This window comes from Ambystoma mexicanum, chromosome 10 (assembly GCF_040938575.1).
Source record: "Ambystoma mexicanum isolate Mex_15411 chromosome 10, UKY_AmexF1_1, whole genome shotgun sequence".
NCBI lineage: Eukaryota > Metazoa > Chordata > Amphibia > Caudata > Ambystomatidae > Ambystoma > Ambystoma mexicanum.
Window position 1 is genome coordinate 639,754,433 of NC_090932.1, and position 17,884 is coordinate 639,772,316.

Sequence of the window (17,884 nt, forward strand, 5' to 3'; positions counted from 1 at the left end):
AGCTGCATAATTGTGAATACCATTAAGTAGATGTTGTAACCCGATGGCTGTTTTGTCTAAAACTACCACATCATCGGCGTAGGCCAGCCAGTGTATTTTCTTACCATTTAGGGAAAGAATGGCCAATGCTGCGGTGCTAGAAACTCCCCCATATCCAAAGTATACAGGTTGTAGAATAGCGGGGCCCCAAGACAGCCCTGTCTGACCCCCCAGTTCACTCTCACGGGTTCTGACAGATGACCCTTTGCATCTAATCTCACCCTCATATCATTCTCCTTATGGAATTCAATAAGCATTGCCAGGAGCCCCTCTGGGCTGCCTTTAGCTCTTAATTTCATCCACAGCCTTCCCCTGTCCACTTAGTCAAAGGCCCTGGAGAAATCTTCCCAGGCACCATAGCGTTGTTCACCTCCCTTCCCATGGGTTTTTTCACTCAGGAGATTTAATGCTATGCCACTGCCGTTGAGAGACCCCTCCTAAACCCAGTTTGACATTGTGAGAGCATTCTGGCTTTTTTCCCAGACTTCCAGTTCCCCCAGCAAGATTTTCATAAAAATCTTGCTGTCAATATCCATTAAGGCGATAAGGCGATAATTCTTTGCCGCCTCCCTGTCACCCCCCTTGAATAATGGGATAACTGTAGCAGTGCTCCATGATGATGGTAATTGTTTCTGAGCCAGGATTTCCCTAAAATGCCAGTTAAGCAGTCTTGCCCATAACGCTGGATTTCTCTTCAGGACTTGATAAGTCAGCCCATTAGGCCCTGCCGCCTTTGAGGATGAAGCCTTCATAATGATATCTTCGATATCCGGCGTGTTAAGATTGAGCCGCCATTCTGCCTTAATGTTATAGTCACAAACTGTTCGTGCTGGTTGACCAAAAACTGATTTTAGGTATTTGATCCACTCACCCTCGGGTACCAGATTGCACAATTGGGTAGTTTTTTTCCCCTCCATTTCATGCATGGAATCCCAAAACCCCTTAGCCTCTCTCTTGCCCAAAACCTCCAATATGTGCTCTCCATCCTGTTGGAACCTTTTTGCATTCCTAGCCACTGACCATTGTTTATAGCTGTTTTTAAGCAGACTTATTTGCACCCCTTGTTCAATTTTACTGATGGAAGAGTCTTGTTTTATGAACCTCAATCTACCATTTAGATCTTTTTTCTTAGCCATCGTTTCTTTGTCATACACATGCCGATGGATATGTTTAGGCCCACCCAACTCCTAGCTTCGGAGGACAAATTTGCCAAATGAATTTAATAAAGCCTGATGGGGAGCAGTTCTCTCTTTGTACTTCTTCTGGTATTACAGAAAGCCTTTCATTGAAATCAGCTCCCCCAGCCTTATATTCCATTAGGAGAACTTTGCCTTTCCGAGCTGTTAACTTCTGAGGCATCCGTGGCAAAGTTTCTGCTGACATTTCTAGGAAAAAGAGTTCCAACCTGAGATGGTCACTACCGCCCCCCTCTTTTATATTCAGGTTTACTTTCTGTTCAAAAAGACCACCAGATCGAAAAAGGTAGTCCAATATTGAGGCATACATGCCCTGGATCCTAGTTGGATTAGCAGGGACATCACCTGGAAGACACCCGTTAGACATTTCAAATCCCAGTCATTCAACCACTCTACCCACATGTGGCCATTTGTGGTGGTTCTTTTCCCCACAGATATTCTCTGATCCCTTGGGAGATCAATGCATTGTGTGTTAAGGTCACCTCCTAAAATTATATCCGCCCCTGGGAAGACAGATTTCATATCACCCAATGCCTTGGCCAACACATCAAGGAATGCAAGGAGCACCATGTTAGACGGATTCCAGTAGATATTGCAGAAAATCATTGTTCTATCACTCGCCCCATTTCTAAATGTAGTCTTGCACATTTGTAGCCCTTGAGAAATCCCTTCAGAGGAGACAACATCCTTGAATTTTGAGTTTTTTAAGGCAATAAGCAGCCCCCCACTTGGCCTCCCTCTAGCTTTCTGTACTGCCCTTTGGGCCACAATTGAGTACCCTTCAACTACTATGGGGTTTATGAGCCAAGTCTCCTGCAACATTATGACATCTCCCACATCAAACAGATAGTAACTCTCAGCCCCTTGTTTTCAAAGATGCTGGGACCCTAGAGCCAGCTTCTGAAAAACCTCCGTTAGAATACTTGGCAGAAGGGCTAAGGTATTGTCCTTATTGGAAACATTCATCTGTTCACATGTGGCTTTAGGCACCTCTGTGGTGGTTTGCAAATTAGTGACCCCTTCTTGGAAATGAACATTCTTTCCAGCTACCAGATTCCATGGCTGCAGTAGATTTGGTTGGCTTTTTAAAACCAATATGTCCAAGATCCTTAGGTCCGATTTTGCGTCTTCAATTGCCTGGAACACATCCCTAGATGCACAGCCCACTTCTGCCAGGAGAGGGTTGTTTGGATCAGGGAATCTAACCGATTCTATGTCTTTACTGTTAATTAGAAACAGACTCAGAACTTTTTTCAAAAGAGAAAGTATGGTCCCACGGTTTAGAAATTTTGCCTGCTTTTTGGCAGTTAAAGAGAGCCAAATAATTGGCATCGCGTAGAGTGAGTCCGTAGTAGTTTTTTCCTCCCTCTGTGGGGACATTTGTTCCAAATTTCCAGTAATCACCTGAGATGAACTTGCAATTTCTTCCAATTGTCTTGATTTTTTCATGACAAGGGCCGAATCTCCCAGACACCTAAATTTACCTTCGCCCAGTTTTATTTCTACCGCCAGAGATCCAGGTTTCTTCTTATTTTGCACTGTAGGTTTTTTCAGAAAGATTGGGGCGATCTTTACATTAGTTTTTGGTTCGACTGTGGCCCCACCCTTAACCGGGGATGATTTGGACCCTCATTTTTCTTTTACTTTAAGAAAAATGGGTGCTAGCTTAATAACCTTCTTCGAATTAGATGAAGCTGGGGCCACTTCCTGTTTGTTCTGAGTGTTATCTGTTTGTGAGCCTCTTGATGTCACACTCGATGTGGCCTTGATTTTATTGAGGCCAGTTTTCTTTCCGTCTTCCTGGGCATCCTGGAGGGCTCTTCCCTGGTTGTTCTTCATCTTCGCACCCTCACATTTGTAAAACAGCTTGGTGCCTGCATGTGATTCTTGGGCTCCAAATTGATTAGGTGTTCCAGCCCATGGAAGGTAGTGGTGGGTGTGGGGATACTAGTCCGATGTGGAGATTAAGCGTGTGGTCGCTGATACGGAGAGAGCATTGTGCTTAAATGGCCAGTGTGAAAAGCTACTCGAAAATGTCAGCAGTATTGCAATGGACTGGCCGCATGGGCAGGAAGCCCCGGAGCGACCCGTGAGTTAAATCAAAAAATTAAACAAGATGAAAGAATTAGTGTTTCTCATGCTGGAGAGGACAAGAATGGGGCTGTGAGTTTCCCCATGGCATTTGCGCTTACCTAATTTGTGCGGTGCTCAATTACACTAGAGCTTTGGTCTGCTGATCATCGGTCCTGTGGGTCTCGTGGTTCAGCGCACTGTTATATGTATTCCTATTGATTGGGTGGCTGAGCCACTGATTGGTTGTTACTTCAGACTGTTGGATTGGTCAACAGGGAGGTGTGAGCTTGAGTGTTTTGGGATGGTGATTGGGTTGCTGTCTGTCAGCTAAATGCATGACTGGGTTAGGATGGTGTATAATGGGTGCATGTATCACAGCTCCAACTAGAGGGGGAGGTTCTGTGTGCAACTGAGAGCTTTAATTGGACAGGTTCATGAAGTAAAGATTCTTACAAGTTGCTCATGGTGAGAATGCCATGTGACTCGCGTGGGTATGTTAGAGCCGGGGTGTTAATAATAACCTCACTTAAACATGAGTTGGAGAGAATTGGTGGGTGGGTCCTGTAACTGTCAGGGGGTGGGCTTGGATCAGAATGCTCGGATTATGATTGCTCATTATACACTTGCCGAGTGGCTTGCGTATGGTCGGCATAATTGTGAGCCGCATGAAAGACGCTGAATGTCAACAGGTGGTGCTGGTGGTCCCTAAGGACCATTGTCGGGGGCTAGGTAGGGAAGATTTAGGAAATAGCTCATGGATACATCTATAGAGCAGCATAAATTAGTTGGACGCTGATTGGAGATGCTGCTGGTATGCGGCCAAGTGACTCACGTATGTGTGAGAGGAGTACTCTTGCATATGTCTTGAGATTTTGATAATTGGTATGGCGTTGATTGGAAGGGCTGCTTGTATAGGGCCAGATTGAGCGTGGCTGGGAGTGGTTAGTTGCTGCTTCTATGGTTCAAATATCTATGGGGCATCATTTCTGGCTCAGTGACCATTTGAGTGAGGTTTAACAGAAGAGAGTACAGTCAGCGACATGGGATAGGATTAGCTCTGAGAATCAGCAGCGGTAATATGACGGTGTGATCATGCTGCATGCTAGAGTACCACTGTGCTGTTGCTTGAGAGTTGGATGAGCAGATGGTACCGAGTGGTCATTGTTTCCTCATATCATGTGGTGATGGATGGCATTGGCGTCCAGGGGGTTGTGTAACCATCCAAATACATGGAAGAGTATTAATATTATTGCAGTATATGTATACATGGTGCAGTATTGTAACATGGTTAGTTAGTCATAAAAACACATACAATTTATGTTCTATGTTGAGGCCATGTTCAATGTTTCTTGTCGTGCAGATCAGTCTTGCTTCATTCTGACGGAGTTTGAGTGCATGTTGCCTCCTCATGAATCACATCTGATCATTTCCAGGCCGACAAACTGGATCTGGACAGCGGATATCTGGTGTCTGTTATTTTCAGCGTTTTGAGATGTTTTCTGATCCTTGTTTGCAATTCACGGATAGTGTTTCCAATATATTTGAGTCCACAGATACATATAATTACATAGATGATAAATTTGGACCTACAGTTAATGAACTGATCAATGCATTTTTCATGAAAGGTGACAAAGTTTACACTTTTAGTGGTCAATACATGTGGTCACATGGAGCAGGTCCCACATTTGTGGAATCCAGGTGTCATTTGTTGGTTGAGCCAATTGCTGGCTACAGGTTTTTGTGGTTCCATGAATGACGGACTGAGTATACTTTTCAAGGTAGGTGCTTTACAGTATGATATTTTGGGTTCGTTGGAGATCAGGCTCTGTAAGCCCCAGTCAGTTCTCAGGATGTGCCGATGTTTTTAAAGTATTTTTTGGTACTTTCAGCATTGTATTCTGTTACAAATCTGATGCTGTCTCCTGTGTCGGTCAGTCTACTTTGCTCTTGGGTCTGAGTAGATTACCTCTTGGGATGGCATTTGCCTGGCTGACGGCGGTTTTGATGTTTGAGATTTTATATCTTCGTTCCAAGAATCTGTCTTGCAGTAGGTTACATTCTTCTTGGTATGCTGTAGTTGAGCTGCAGTTCCGTCTAGCCCTAATGAATTCACCTTTGGGGATGTTTTCAATCACCATCTTCTTATGGCAGTTAGTAGAGAAAAGGACAGAGTTGACCTTGGTGGGTTTCCTCTAGGTTCTTGTTACAATTTCATCTTGGTTTACTGAGATTCTGATGTCTAGAAAATCAATGGTGTTCTCACTCTCTGTCCCAGTCAGATCGATCCCAAAGTCATTGTTGTTCAAGTAGGCTTTGTAGGTTAGTAGTTCTTCATTACTTCCTGTCCAGTTTAGCAGGACATCATCGATAAAGCAAAACCATTTGTAGATCTGTTGGTTAAATTTGTCCTGGCTGAAGGCATGGATCTGTTTGTATCTGTTCATGAACAGATTGGCTATAGCTAGATCATTTGTTGCCCCCTTAGCTATACCTTTCTTTTGTCTGTAGAAGATACCATCAAAGAGGAAGATGCTATTGGCTAGTGAAAACTCTAGGATCTCTTTAGTCATGGTTAGGTGCGAGTAAAATGATGCTGAGGCTTGTGCAAAAGCAAAATCAATGGCTTCAAGTGCCTGTGTGTGCTCTATAGCTGTGTAGAACCCTTTAACGTCCAAAATCACCAATATGTATCCTGGCTCCCATTTCACTTCTTGCAGGACTACCAATGCATGCATGGTATCGCATAGGTATATCGGGATCTTTGTAACTTCTTTTTCAATTACATTGTTGACATATTTGGCCATTGGTTCATTTACCCCTCCGATTGTACTCACAATTGGTCTGCCATCCGGTATTGTTGTATATGGTTTGTGTACTTTCGGGTGTAAGTAAATTGTCGGGATTCTTGGGTGGTCCACTTTGAGGTATTTGGCCTCATCACCTGTCAATAATCCTCTTTGGTGCCATTTGTTGTTCAAGTCGGTGGCTTGTTCGTTGATGGTTGCAAAGGGGTTGGATGGTAAGGTCTCATAGCATCCTGGTGATTGAAGGTGTATGAGGGCTATTTGTACGTAGTCTTCCCTATTCATAATAACTATGTTTCGCCCTTTATCTGCTTCTTTAATGATCACCTCAGCATTGCTTCTCAATGCCTTGAGAGCCTGGAGTTCTTGAGTGCTCAAATTTGTGTGTCCTTTTTTTCTCTCACTATGTGTTCAATCCTCTATTTTTTCTAGATCTCTGGTTACAGATTTTGTGAAAATATAGATGGCATTTTCACCCTGTAAATTGGGGGTAAAGGTTGATTTCCTCTTAAGTTCTTTCATCTTAATGGTGCATTCTTCAATGTCAAGTTCTCGCATCACTGTTGTTTTAGGTATTTCCTCGCCAAGGGTCATACTGGATAAGTTCACCAGGTGGTGGGTTTGCTCCAGGTTTTCCATTGTGATATCACTGATTGTTGGTCTAGTTACATGTTTTGACTTCCATTCTACTTTTTTGGAGAAGAATTTCTTGAGTTTAAGTTTCCTTGTAAATTTGAACAGGTCTATGTGTGCATTAGTATAGTTGAAGGTATTGGTTGGTGCAAAGGATAAGCCTTTGTTGACCATGGTAATCTCGGTGTCCATCATGGTATGGTGGGATATGTTCATCAACAGACTCACCGTTGTTCCTGTTGTTGTAATTGTGTCCTTGATCTTGTCAGTCTTAGAATACCTTCGTTTCTGCTGTGTGGCTTCTTGATTCTGCCTCTCTTGCCCCTGTGTTTGATCGTGCCATTGTCGTACCTGTTTCTACGGGATCCTGGAACTGTACACGTTTGGTATTGATAGGTTTGTTCCCTTTTTGTATTTCCTGATTTGGTCTAAAAAAAATATCCTTTTTGTTTACTGGCTGACATTGTAGCCGCATCGTTGGTAGTCGCATCTTGAGTTGTTGCTTTTGTGATATCACTCCTGCTTGGTTGGTTCTCATTGCTATTCTCTAGCTCGCTGTCTACATCAGAGTTTTGCAGGGAGCTGTTGGGTGTGCTTTGTTTTGAGGATGTTCTGTAGTGATCGTCATCTCGTTTACTTTTTTAATTGAACTCACGGTCACTTCTGGGATTCCTGCCCACGCGGCCAGTCCATTGCACTACTGCTGACATTTTCAAGTAGTTTTTTCACACTGTCCATTTAAGCACAATGTTCTCTCCATAACAACGACCACACGCTTAGTCCCCACATCAGACTAGTGTCCCCACACCCACAACCACCCTCCATGGGCTGGAAAACCTAATCAATTTGGAGCCCAAGAACCACCTGCAGGCACCACGCTGTTTTACAAATGCTTCTTCGCAACCCATGGCACCGCATAGGAGACCATTGATGCAAGTCCATGACTCTGACCAAGCCTTTGCAACCGCGCTGTGCCACTGCTTGTCCAGCCAAACCAACACCCGATGCCACACTGGCACCTGCCAATTCTTATCCCTGTATTGACCCATTTTGGACAGAGACCATTTGTGTAAGTCCACAACTCATGCCCGAGCCCTCACTAACGCGCTGTGTCACTATCTGTCCAGTCAAACCAACACCCAATGCCACACCAGTACTTGCTAAGAGTTATCACTGTCTTGCCCCAAGTTGGACACTCACCCCTCAAGGGGGCCCACCACTGACCAAGCCACTTTTCACCATGCACCCCCAAGCCCTCAGCCACCCTTAGAGCCTCCAACATACGCCATAACTGCTCACCGGATTGCCAGGATGATTACTTATCAAATCGTGCCCCTTGATACTCCCCAGACTCATCAACCACGATGAACACACCCAAACTGGGTCACCAGCATTTTGCACAAAGGGACGTTTAAGATAACTCGGTCCGGGTCCACCAGACCTCACTGAATTGAGATGTATCAGACACCTAAATCCAAGGTGAGCCATTCCTACACACCCCCAAGACCAAGTCCAAACCATTGAAATGCCATCATGCATACCATTATCTCTAACATATCTTTCCTTCTTCTCTCCCCTTGTGCTTTGTTCTCTCTCCACATTGTTTCTCCTCATTACTCTTTCTCTGGCAAACAAATGTTTACTTCCATGTTAATCACAATAACTGTCTCCTAATAATAATGATATAATTATGCTTTGATATATACAAATGAAATGACTTCACTCATTGCACCTAATCACTTGGCACTTTGCACTCATGACTAAAACGCTGGTTTGATTTGATGCCTAATATCTGAACAAATCACCTGTTAATGGTTGTGGCCTTGATAAAGAACATCTGTTGGTCGAAACACGTGGCAGCACCTATGGTGATTAAAGCAACAAAAATAAGTCTTTAATGGCATAAAGGAAAACACAAGTGGATATTCAAATCTTTTTACAATGAACAACGAATGACAGATAGAATGACAACTGCAAGATGCTTATAAACCTATGCACAAGCACCATTTAGGTGAGAACCTAACAAATGCCCAGCTACTCCAGCTTTACAGCACAGGCCCTTTGGTTCCCACAACTAGCAGCTTGCGCAAAAATAAACCGATCATTCCAGTGGAAGGCAGGCGCAGCAAACAATAGTTCCAAATGCTCTAACCACCCCCCTCTACCTGTCAATATACTAATCTAGCTGAGATAGCCTTGATAACAGTGTCTAACATCGGTAGGATGAGCATGTTACTGTTTTCTACCCCATCTCTGTGTAGCACGAGGCACTTCAAATTACTTAACAATCTGTCTTCATGGCAACTTGAAAATTTATGGACTGCGCAGTAATTAAGTGAACTCTGCCGCTTCATGCGAGTTCCAGGGAGTCGTATAAAGAAACAAGGTACCCAATACACATCCATAGTCACTCACCAATCAGTAGGAGAGAAAAAGCAAGCCAATCAACACAGTCTCCAACTGCTTGCACGACTCAGACCCGGGCCACCACATCTCCAATAATTAGTAGTTATGCTTAGCTGCCAAAGGCTAATCTGAAACCAGATTACCGAATCAGAACATACTTTCAAAAAAAGGTAATAGAGCCCTTACCATTCAACCTCTATTTGATCGCCTATGAGAATGGACACAATTATTCTAGCAGACTCAGGAAGGTCCAAGAAATGCGACATTATTTAGGTAATATTTATTTATTTTTATTTATTGAGTATTTATAATGCCCCTAGACACAATGAGTTTCAAGGCACAACATGACAATTGGGGGGAGAACAGGGATGACAAAAATAAAAACGGTCCTACTAGGCCTCATGACATTCAGATCATGCAAGTGCAAAAACAAGAATTGCGGAGAAGAGGGGGGAAGTGCAGGTCAGGGTGTGATTGGACAACTAGGAAAGCACATTGCTGAGGACCCTGACCACCTGCAGACATCAATTATCAAAACACATATTACGACTGATATCCCAGATGATGTACTACTTAGTGCTCTGGATAATGCATTCTCTGAAATCCACTTTACTTTTCGGAATTCTCCTTTGAAAGGACAAATTAACAACATCAATAAAGCATTGAATTCTAACACTAAACCTAGGAGTGGGATTGACTCCATTGAGTCCCAAAATGAGAGCTCTTTTTCACACACCACTACAACCCCCTTTTTCTCTCCACCCTTAATTGATTGGTCAATGCAACAAGCCTTACTGGGCCCGTCATTGTTAGTTCCACTTATCTTTGTTCTCAATTGATTATTACAATTATATGAGACTATAAAAGATTGCCAGATCTAACAGAACTTTTGCTCCAGACAATGAGCTCTAAGGCATCTATCATAGGGGGCTATACCTTTTTGGAGAGCAACGGTCAGATAAAATTATCTCAGCATCTCACTTCCAGTCTCATATTGAGCCCACGACATCCCTTCTCGACCACTTTGTGACAGAGCTGGTGAAACTGCTGCATTCCTCCCCTACACCCTAACATATCGAGAGCCAACTGCAAAGTAATTGGCACCAATTGAAGGAAGATATGATAATCAATCTTGAACGACCAACATCTTCACTCCAGAACGAGGAACCAGGAAACTACTCTATATTCTATCAAAGGAAAAGCAGAAGATTGAAAACCAAAGTCAAATCACTGGAGAAGAAAAGAAAGACTCAAAAGAGCAATAAAAAGAGAAACTGAGGGGAATCCCACACATCTTTGCTTTACAGGCAGGGCACGAAGCCCCATCTGGGAATGTGAATGTGGTGACCGTGGAATCAGGGGCACTTTTCAGAAGATGGAAACAAAGAGATTTAAGAAGAAGCAGTCTGATAAAGGAGCTCAAAGGCAATTAAACATCTCTAAGCAATATGATCAGCATTGAGATAAAACCTGCGTAGTAGATATTACGACTAGTAATAATGATACCCAATCCCATGAAAAATTGTCCCTTCTCATGAACAATGATGACCATGGCTTTTCCTATATTAAATTTAAGGGATACCACACCGGACAACAATGATATTTATTGTACAAAGATTAAAAATGTTGCTTTTTAAACGTGTAAGAGAAACAGGCTAAATTATGGCCTCCACCAATAAGTAGTCTATCTTCCCAGAATCTCCGATTTTATGGCTAAGATTTAGCTTCATGGCACACAACTTCACAACAATGAAATGACCCATTTTGGGACATTCTTGAAAGAGTAGTAGCCACAGAGGGTGAAGTAATCCTTAATTGCTTAAAAGTTCTCTCATTATTTGAAATGGTTCCATCTTCAAGATCACTCAGCTATAGCGCTATAGACCAAATTGAACTTTTGAACAACTGTGTCAGTGATAGATTTTGTCTACAGTTGAGATGCAGACTTATCATTGAAATGGTATTATCAGCAGTGCCTCTCTGTTTCTCAGTTTAGGTTAAGATCTTCATGAAATACAATATGGAGACATGGGAAGAATGCAGATCAGCAAACTCTAAGTGACCAAATAGAGCTTGATAAAAAAGCAAAGGTGTCCGTAGCGATCTGATGCAGCCTGTATCATTCAAATGAAAGGGTGTTCTTTAAAAAATCGAAAGTGCTGAGTAGCTCAACAGATAAAAATGACAGAACCTGGTTAGCTTCGGTTTTGCAGCCAGGACCCACTATTAACAAAACAAAGAAATTGTCTCCTAGCACTTTTGAAACAAAATCTATATGTATGTCAAGATCTTCAGGTGAGGTACCGCGATGACTATGTATACCTCCGTCCCCAAGCACTGGCCAGAGAAAGAAGTCAATAACACTCCCTGGCCAGTTATTGAGGCCACAGGTGCAGAAAGCAGGAACTCAGGAAGCTCAGGTAACCAGGCAGCTGCAAAGGAACAGGCAATCAAGTATAAATACTGCACAACTATGACTGAAACCACTCTCTAGTACAAGGAATGAAATGACACCTACCAGAGTAGCCTGTAAAGCTGTGGTAAGGAAAGCAAATCTCGTACTGTCCCTTCCTATGGTGGTGTCAGGAAACAGGGAGCCCAACAGCAGCAATATGAATAGGCATTACCCAGTACCTGTGGTAACCTGTGATGTTGATTGCACCTTGAGGAAAAGGGAAGAGATGATAACTTCCCACGTGAAGAATACAGAGTTCCAATATCCAAATCCAAAGAAGTCTGTGATGCAAGGCAGTGGTCCATAAACTAGGAAAGCAAGAGTTCCAGTGCGCCAAATCCAGGAGGGTAATCCAAAACAATCCAAGGTCCAAAAATCCAGAAAAAGACACCAAAGTTTGTAACGCCACTCAGTGCCAAAAGCAACAGCTGAGAAGCGTGGCCCTGCAGTGCTGGCAGCTCTTTATACTGGCTACTTCCGTGATTGGTCACGTGATCGGATCTGCAACACGTGGGTCCAGGCGAGCGATGTTGCGTGCAACCACATGACTAGGAAGTCCCAGCCAGTGAGCACAGTGGACTGTTCCGGCCGTGAATATTGGAAGCCGATGTCCCCCAGTGCCAGCGGGACCATAGTCGCCAGGAACTTGGGCACCGCCATCCTCTTCCTCCCGTGACATCCCACTGCTGTTGGGAGGGGAGACAGGTATTGGGAAGGGACAAGGAACTGGGCGGGGCGTGCATGGGAGCGGGGAAGGATCCTGATGGGAGATGTGTGGGTGCCGGGCAATGGGGAAGGGTAGGCATGACAGAGTCCCTCCCCAAGGACCACGACCACGTGGGCTGGCAGGATTGAGCCTATGGAACCTAGATACCAAGAGCGGGGCATGGACATTGGAAGCAGGTTCCCACGATCTATCCTCCGGACCGAATCCAACCCAATCTATGAGGTAATAAAGCACTCCCCTGCTGATGCGGGACCCCAGGTTATCACTGACCTCATATTCGATCGCAGGGTCATGTACCAGCTGGGACGGGGGCAGAATTATTCTTGTATTGTGCAGAAAGGGTTTTAACAAGGACGTATGGAACACAGGATGAATGCGCCATACAGTAGGCAATGACAGGTGGTAAGCAACTGGATTGATGACTCTCGTGACACGGTAGGGACCCACAAAACGAGGGAGTAACTTACAAAAACCAGGTATATGCAGGTGTTCAGTGGGCTGCCACACCTTGTCACTGATGTTGTAACATGGGGCAGGAGAAGGTTTCTTGTTCGCTGAGGTGCACATGGTAGCCTGGGCTTCCCTAAAATGGGCAATGGTCTGAGCATGCATGTTAACTAGATCCCTAAAACAGGCTACAACAGCGGGATTAAGGGCATTTTGAAAGTCGGGTAATGGCAAGATTCAGGGGTGTTGACCATAGAGCGAACAGAACAGGGAAAACCCAGTGGCCGAGTGTGTGGCATTGTTGTAGGCAAATTTTGCTATATGCAAAACTTGATACCATGTATGCTGATGTTGTAAGGATAGGCAGCGGAGATACTGCTCGAGAGACTGGTTGACGCGCTCAGTCTGGCCATCAGTTTCAGGGTGGTAAGAGGAGGAAAACCGGGCATCAATTGCTAGTAGCTTGGTGAGAGAGCGCCAAAATCGGGAAGTGAACTGGGAACCCCTATTGGAAATTATGACAGAAGGTAACCCAAAGAGACAGAAGACAGAATGAAAGAACAATTTAGCTAGAGTTGGAGCAGAAGGAATGCCAATACAAGGGACAAAGCGAGCCATCTTTGTGAATGTATCCACAACAACCCAGACAGTGTTGTGGCCCTGAATCTTTGGTAGGTCAGTAATGAAGTCCATGGTAACCGTGTGCCGTGGGTGTGGTGGAATGGGCAGGGGTTGAAGCAAACCTAAAGGTCGACCTTTCCTATTTTTACATTGGGCACATATTGAGCAGTTAGACACATAATTGTTCACATCTCTGCGTATGCTAGGCCACCAACACCACCTTTGTAATAACTTAAGGGTCCATCCCTGCCCTGGATGGCCATTAATTGGGGCGTCATGAGACCATTCCAGCGCCCGAATACGGGTGTCCTGAGTGGGAAGGTATAACCGACTCTGTACGAATGCTAAACCATCATGGAATACTGGAGTGCACTCATCAGCATCATTAGGATGTATAGAGACTCAATGACGAATAGGTGGAAAAAAAGAGATGCCAACGTACTTGACGGCTGTTAAGGCACTTCAGGTTGGCCAGATCCTGTAAATTACGGTGCTCGGAGTAGACAGTTATCTGGTGTTGGGCCCCTAACAAATTGTGTCTCCAAGTCTGAAATGCGTCCTTAACAGCCAGGAGTTCCTTCTCTGTGACAGTATTGTGCTGTTATGTCGGTGTAAACTTGCGGGAATGGAAAGTGACGGGTGGGGGAGCCCCGTGGCCGGTCAAGCCTGGGAAAGGACTGCACCTAAAGCAAATGAAGAAGCGTCAGCCTCTACCACGAAAGGCAGCTCAACGTTAGTATGGGGGCCGATGTAAAGGCTGTTTTCAATGTATTAAACGCCTCATCTTGTTCCGGGCCCAAACATAGGGTACCTGCGGACTGGTCAGACTGGTTAGGGGGGCTGCTATGGAAGAGAACCCTGCGATGAAACTTCTGTTAAAGTTTGCAAACCTGAGGAAGGACTGCAAAGCCTTAACGGTAGTGGGAACAGGCCAGTTCAATACAGTGTCGACCTTGACTGTGTTCATAGAGAGTCCTTTAGAGTTGATGTGATAACCCAAAAAGCCCACGTCTGTGGTGTGGAATAGACACTTTTCGGGTTTTGCAAACAACGCGTGGGTTCGGAGTCTGTGAAATACTTCTCGGACATGGCCTATATGAGACATAAGTGTTGGAGAAAATATCAAGATGTCATCTAGATACACAATGACATATGTATCTATGACGTCATGGAACACATCATTCATAAACCTCTGGAATGTCGCGGGGGCATTACATAGGCCAAAGGGCATGATGGTGCCTCTTTTCCTTTGCAGCTGGGGAGCAGGTGTAAGTGGATCTAGGTCACCTGGCCTAAGTCCTGCCTACCTGGTGCCTTCCTGCTTGCCACTAGCCCCGCCCACCTGGTGCCTTCCTGCTTGCCGCTCTTTTCCCTACTTAAGGAGCCCTCCAGCCTCTTTTCCTTTGCAGCTGGGGAGCAGGTGTAAGTGGATCTAGGTCACCTGGCCTAAGCCCCGCCCACCTGGTGCCTTCCTGCTTGCTGCTCCTTTTCACCACTTAGCAAGCCCCGCCCAGCTGGTGCCTTCCTGCTTGCCACTCCTTTTCACCACTTATCAAGACCCACCCACCTGGTGCCTTCCTGCTTGCCACTCCTTTTTACCACTTAGCAAACTCTGCCCACCTGGTGCCTTCCTGCTTGCCGCTCCTTTTCACCACTTATCAAGCCCCGCCCAACTGGTGCCTTCCTGCGTGCCACTCCTTTTCACCACTTAGCAAGCCCCGCCCACCTGGTGCTTGCCGCTCTTTTCCCTACTTAAGGAGCCCTCCAGCCTCTTTTCCTTTGCAGCTGGGGAGCAGGTGTAAGTGGATCTACGTCACCTGGCCTAAGCCCCGCCTACCTTCTTAGCCCTGCCTCTTCCATCCTGCTCTTAACTCTTAGATGAAGGGCGTCTCTCGCCCGGGCATCCAAAGTGAAGGGCTATTGCTGTTTGGACCTGTTTGGAACAGGAGGATCCAGGGTCCGACCCCCTGCTAAGACAGGAGGTAAGCATGCACCAACATGTGTTTACACACTCTGTCCCAATAGGCCATCCCCACCCTGTCTGGTCCCCCCCCCATGTTGTTCCCTTGTGCACCCCCACCTTCCTGCACACAGGAGTCTGTCCTGATACATTCTGGTTTCACCAACACCGTCTTGTGGCCAATGCTGGATTTTACTTTTATGGACTTCATTGATTCACAGTGCGTCACCCTTTTCAACTCTCATGCTGGACTTCCTTTGCATCTTGTACTCATGGTGGCCCTAAATCATGCTGTTCCATCTTCATCTTGTATCCTGGCTTGCAACATTATGTGTTACTACTGGCTTCTGCAATTGTATTCACTCTCCTCTCTTGCTTTTCCACTCTTTTTGACTGCTTAGTGTCTGTTCTCTCCTCCCCTCCCCACCCCTTTCCATTTTCCTATCTCCTCCGCTCCTCCCCTTACTTTCTTCTATGCACTTACTCTATCAGAATTGTACCTGGACCTACTATGATAGCAACCTCGTCTGTCGCTCCCCTATCCCCTTACTGTTGCCCCCCCTCCCTCCAGCACTAACTATCTGAAACGTTGTCAGGCCTAGTACGATAGTCACTTGTTTTGTTCCTCCCCTCCCTTTCTGCACCCCTCTCCCTCACCTTTTGTTTTCCTCCAGCTTCCTCCCCACTCTCCCCCTCCCTTATCTATGTCTTAGCACTTGCACTATCTGAAATGTTGTCAGGCCGAGTACGATAGTTAATTTCACATCCTTACTGTTCATGGCCTTTAAGAATGTCGTCGTATTTTCCTTTGTTCCCTTCCTTGCCTTGAAGCGCTTTGAAACACATTGTGCATAGGCGCTGTATAAATAAACTATCATATCATATCATAACCATGCCTAGTACAGAAAGCGGTCTTCCACTCGTCACCCTGTTTTATACGAACCAGGTTGAAAGCCCCTCTTGAGATCCAGTTTAGTGAAGATAGTGGCATGAGTGAGATTGTCAAGGAGTGGTGTTATCAGAGGAATGCGGTACCTATTCTTGATTGTTATTTGGTTAAGGCTATGTTAATCCATAGAGGGACGTAAGTCACCTTCTCTTTTGGGCACAAAAAAGATCGGGCTAGCAGCCAGAGACTGGGAAGGACAGATGTGACCAATTCTTAAAGCTGTCTGGATGTATTCTTTTAGGGCTAAATCTTCTGTGGGTGACAAAGAATAAATCCGTCCACATGGTATAGTTGCCCCAGGGATAAGATTGATGGGACAGTCATAGGACCGGATGTGGTGGGAGATGTTCGGCACACTTTTTATCAAAGACATCAGAGAAGTCACTGTATTCTGCCAGAATAGTAGAAACCGTGACCCCTACGACATGACCTGGTGGATCGCAGTCCATAGTCTGCTCATCCCTGATCTGTAACTGGGTTAAAGCGCCCAGGACCTGTGAAGGAGAGGTGACCTTGCCTGGGAGTGTGAGACAATGGCTCTGGCAATGGGCAGATTCGAAGAACAATCCTCCATGATACCAATCGATAACAGGATTATGGGTGCGTAACCAAGGGAGATCCAAAATGAGCCCAAGCTGTGGAGTGGAGATCAGATCAAAGGACAGGGTCTCGTTATGTACTTCCTGAATAATAAGTGTTAGAGGTGCTGTTTGCTGTTTGATTGGACCGGATACAAGAGCCGAACCATCGACTGCCTGGACGGGTTCTGGTCGACGCTTGTTCTGGAGGGGTAGGTTGAGTGACGCTACCAAGGCTATGTCCACATAGTTTCCCGTTGCCCCTGAATCGATGACTAGTTTTACCTCGTGACAGCTGGTGTTGTCTATGGAAACCAGGAGGGCTTGAATGTGCATGGGTCCCATAAAACCTGGTTCCCCTGAGGAGGATAAAGGTGAGCCTGTCCGACCCCCCTCGTCTAGAGACGGGCTTTTTGAAAAAACGTTGCCTTGGGCTTCGTGCATCTGGGGCATTCCCTCACATAATGACCATTGAGCCCACAATAAAAGCAGGCATTCGAGGAACGCCGTTGTTCCCTTTCCGTGGCTGTGATTGGGCTGCGGACCCCCCTATTTGCATGGGTTCCCCTGCGGATTCACTGGAAGAGGGAACGGGAGAGAAAGGCACCGATTTACCGAGTTCCTGTCTCCTCTCTGCCCTTTGGGCATCCACTTGTAAGGCCAGATCGACTAATTCAGGATATTGAGCTGGTAGGGAGGGTACCACCGCCAATGCGTCTTTCATGGCATTGTTGAGCCCTCGGTAAAACACCACAGCCTTTTTGTTCTCTGGCCTTGATGTTTCTACCGACAGCTGATTGAACCGGGTAATGTTCTCAACCAGTGTTGTCTTCCCCTAACTTAATTCCAACAACTCTAAGTTCCGGGCTTGGGCCTTGTGCCTAGTGTCGAACACCCTGGTCATCTCCGCTATGAGTACATCGAAATCATACAAAACAGGATTGTCATTCTCTAGTAAAGGATTTGCCCAAGCCGCCGCTATACCCCCCAAGTGTG